Source organism: Orycteropus afer, unplaced genomic scaffold, assembly GCF_000298275.1.
Source record: "Orycteropus afer afer isolate SDZICR_OR568_19922 unplaced genomic scaffold, OryAfe1.0 scaffold00122, whole genome shotgun sequence".
Classification (NCBI taxonomy): Eukaryota; Metazoa; Chordata; class Mammalia; order Tubulidentata; family Orycteropodidae; genus Orycteropus; species Orycteropus afer.
Genome location: NW_006921709.1, coordinates 4,916,223 through 4,921,116, shown reverse-complemented (window position 1 = coordinate 4,921,116; position 4,894 = coordinate 4,916,223).

Sequence of the window (4,894 nt, the reverse complement as noted above, 5' to 3'; positions counted from 1 at the left end):
GGAATGCCGTTCTTCCAGATTGTCCTTGGGTATCATTGCAAGCAGGCCACACCCCTAGGGAAACTCCCCTTGGGCAGACTGGCCACTCAGAACTCAGTCATCTGATCCCATCATGGGAACAACCACACAGAACTGGGGTCCAGCCAAGTTGACACACACTCCTACTATCACAGTGCTTAAGTAGTGTTTTGATGCAGGTGGTCCTTTGCCTGTTTCAAAAGAACCAATCCTAAGTGTTGAAGGGGAACTAAGCCCAAGAGAGGGTGGGACCAGATAAGCCCTGGGACAGAGACAAAGATCCAAGGGGAAACTGGGAGAGGGGGAGGAGACTGCCTCCCAGGTGGGTTGGGAGGGCACGGGTGGACACAAAGGGCTTCACCTGAAGCTGGGAGTTTTGAGATCATGGCAAAAAGAACAAAGAACTTCACCGGAAACTAGGGGGTTTGGGAGAGAGGCCACCTGAAGAGTCCAGGAAAGAACACAAAGAGTCTAAGTGGAAATTAGGAGGTGGAGACTAGGAAGGTACTAGGGGAGAGAGAGATAAAAACTTAGTAGATTCTGGCAGGCTGAGTAGAGGGTGAAGCATATATCTATCAGAGGTCTTCCTCAAAGCTTCTTCTCATATACTGGAAGCAAGCCACACCCCCAAAGTTTAACAACTCACATCAGATTCCACCATGGAAATGATTACAGTCTCATCGTGGGGAATAATTAGGTCCAGCTGGCCAGTCACTCAATATCATGGTCCAGCAGAGTTGATAGACAACTGTACAGTCAGTAACTGCAAGCCCCCAAAATGCCTCTCAGATTCCACCCACTGTGTTAATCCATCTCATTGAGGGCATTCCCCTTTTCCACTTTCCCTCTACTTTACCAACCATGATATCCTTCCATGGGGATTGGACCCTTCTGACTACATGACCAAAATACAAGAGACAAAGTCTGGCCATTCTCCCTAGTACTTCTTCCAAGACATACTTGTTTTTTTCTTCTGGCAGTCCATGATCTTTAAATATTCTTGTTTAAGTTACTTTGTGCTGCTTTAACAGAAACATACCACAAATGGATGGCTTTGACAAACAGGGACTTATTCTCTTACTGTTTAGGAGGCTAGAAGTCTGAGTTCATAGTGCCAAGCTCTTGGGGCTGGGTGAAGGCCCTTCAACCTTGGGCTGCAGTTCTGACTCTTTCTCCCAGCCCACTGAAGCTAGAGGCTTCTCTTCACTCAGGCAGCTGCTGACTTCTGAGGCTGATAAACCCAAGGTCGACAAGTAAAATGGCCCAGTTCCCAAATTACCAAACCAGATGTCAGGCCATTAATTCAAGCCCATTAACAGTTCCAAGACTGGCAGACAACATGGCAGGCTGCTGAATGAAGACTCAGCTATATGCAGGATGCAAGCGTGTCAAAAGCTACAGATCATTCCTAAAACTTCTCCTTATATACTGGAGGCAGATCACATGCCTAAAGCAGCTACTCAGCTTCCACCATGGAGTTGATTGCCAGTCTCATCATGAGGAATAACTACAATCAGCCGCCCACCCACTCAAAACCAGGCCCGATCAAGTTGACACAACCGGAACTACCACAATTCTTACAAACATCATAATTCAAATGTATCAGTTTTTCTACAGGCTTCCTTATTCATTGTCCAGCTTTCACATGCTTATGAGATGGGTGAAATACCATGGGCTAGATCAGACACATCTTAGTCTTCAAAGTGACATCTTTGCTCCTTAACACTTTCTGCAGCAGATTTGCCCAGTGCAATACATAGGCTGATTTCTTGACTGCTGATTCCATGGGTGTTGACTGTGAATCCAAGTAAAATGAAACTCCTGACAATATCAATCTTTTCTCCATTTATCACAATGTTGCTTTTGGTATAACTGAGGATTTCCGTTTTCTTTATGTTGAGGTAAAACCCATACTGCAGACTGTGGTCTTTAAACATCATCACAAAGTGCTTCAAGTCCTTATTTTCAGTGAGTAAGGTTATGTCATCTGTTTATCTCATGTTGATAATGAGCCTTCATCCAATCCTGATACCACATTCTTTTTCATATAGTTCAGCTTCTCAAATTATTTGCTCAGTATAGAGATTGAATAAGTATAGTGAAAGTGTACAACTCTGACACACACTTTTCCTGATGTTAAAACTTGCAGTATTCCCTTGTTCTGTTTAAACAACAGCCTCTTGGTGTCTATATACAAGTTCCTCAGGATCACAATTAAGTGGTCTAGAATTCCCATTCTTCACAATATTATCCATTATTTGTTATGATCCCTGTAGGTGAATGTCTTTGCACATGCAATAAAACACTGGTATTCTTTGCTTTCAGCCAAGATCCATCTGATGTCAGCAATAATATCACTCATTCCACACCCTTTTCTGAATCTGTTTTGAAATTCTGGCAGTTCCCTATCAATATACTGCTGCAATAATTTCTGAATTATCTGCTGCAAAATGTTTCTTGTGTGTGATATTAATGATATTATTTGCTAATATCCCCATTCTCTTGGATCATTTTTCTTTGGAATGGGCACAATATGGATAACTTCCAATCAGTTGGCCAGGTAGATGTCTTCCAAATTGCTTGGCATTGGCATAAACGAGTGAGAGCCTCCAGGGCTGCAACAGTTTGTTGAAACATCTCAATGTGTATACCATCAATCTCTGCAGCCTTGTTTTTGTCAGTTTCTTCAGTGCAGCTTAAATAGCTTCCTTCAACACCATTTGTTCTTGATCATATGCTACTTCCTGAAATTGTTGACCACCAACCAATTCATTTTGGTACAATGATTCTGTGTATTCTTTCTATCCTCTTTTGATGCTTCCTTGTCATTCAATATTTAGCTCATAGAATCCTTCAGTATTGCAATTTGAGGCTTGAATTTTTCTTCAGTTCTTTCAGCTTGAGGAATGCCAATTGTGTTCTTTGCTTTTGGTATTTTATCTCCAGGTCATTGCACCTTTCACTACAATACTTTAATTTGTCTTCTCAAGTTGCCCTTTGAAATCTTCTGTTCAGCTGTTTTATTTCCCATCATTTCTTCCATTCACTTTAGCTACTCTCTGCTCAAGAGCAAGTTTCAGTCTCTTCTGACATCTATTTTTGTCTTACTTTATACAAAAATCTCAACACCACTTCTCTGCTAGTTTGTTGTACTGTAGTGACTTGCATGTTGCTGTGATGCTGGAAGCTATGTAACTGGTATTTAAAATACCAGCAGGATCACCCATGGTGGACAGGTTTCAGCAGAGCTTCCAAACTAAGATAGACTAGGAAGAAAGGCAGGGCCATCCACTTCTGAAAAATTTGGCCACTGAAAACCTTATAAATAGCAGTGAAACACTATCTGATACGGTGTTGGAAAATGAGCCCCTCAGGTTGGAAGAAGTAAAACTAGGATTGCGAAAGTGTGGCCTCTTCAAATTATAGTTGACCTTAATGACACGGATAGAGTAAAGCTTCCAGGATCTTTGTTTGCTGATGTTGCATGATTCAAAACAAGAGAAACAGTTTAAAAAAAATCCATTAATCATCAGAATGTGTATTGTACAATGCAGGAATCTAGAAAACTTAGAAGTTGTCAAAAATGAAATGGAATACATAAACATCAATATCCTAGGCATTAGTGTGCAGAAATGGATGAGTACTGGCAATTCTGAATCAGAGAATAATTTGGTCTACTATGTCAGGAATGACAAACTGAAGAGGAATGGCTATGCATTCACTGTCAAAAAGAACATTTCAAGATCTATGCTGAAGGACTTCCAGTAAGATGGAGGAATAGGCAGACAAGCAACACAGACCCTCTTCAACAAAGCAAAGAAAAATCAATCGACAGAGATACAGAAGATAATCCTGGAGCCCTGAGATTTGAAAGGAATTATACAGAAGTGGATAAGGCACCAACTAGTGGAAAAACCTGAATGAAAACAGTGAGTACAGAGATGGCAGAGCGGCAGACTGTCAGCTACTCTGACGAGACCAATAGCCTGAATATTTCCAAGTGGTGTTGGGACCTGAGAATTGACCTAAGGATCAGCCCTGGTCACCAAGGGCTACAGGGACAATTGTGCTGGTGGCCTATGACTAGGAAGGGAAACAGCAAGGAGGTAGACTACCTGAGCTGTGGACTTTGAACTGTCCAGAGGGTGCAGCCATTTTGATTGTTTACACGTGGCAGCCATTATGGGCATTTAAAGTGACCGAGGGCACAGCCATTTTGAATGTTTACAAGTGGCAACCTTTTGGATTTTAAAGTGATAGCATTCTCATTTGGATTCCAGTGACCTAAGAATAGGTTCTGTTTGCCAAGGTCAGCAGAGACATCAGGCTGATAACAGGATAGGAGACAGGTGGTGAGTGTATAAGTGCTGTCAACTAGCAAATAGAGGAGCACAGTACCCTGCTTGTATAGATAATGTAAAAAGAAAACTAAAATTGTGGGCAAGTCACTCCAACATATAATCACCAATTAAATATAAACACAAAAACATCACAGTACCTCAGAGACAACAGAGCATCACAGTCCACACAAAGAAGCAAGATAAAGCAGAAGAAACAAGGGACAGGATACAGACCCAAAACACAGACCTGAAGAAGACACAACGTTGGAACTCCCTGATACGGAATTCAAAAGAATTATATTTAGGTATCTTCAACGAATTGAGAGACACATCAAGGAAAACACAGAGAAAAGCCTAGAACAATTCCAAAAAACAATACAAAAACAAAATGACAAAATAAATGAAAAATTAAAATGATACAAAATCTACACACAGAAATCCAGAAGATTAATACTAAATTTTCAGAGATAGATAAGACATTGAATGTGCATAGGAGCAGAATTGAATCAATGGAAGACAGAATTAGGGAGATGGAA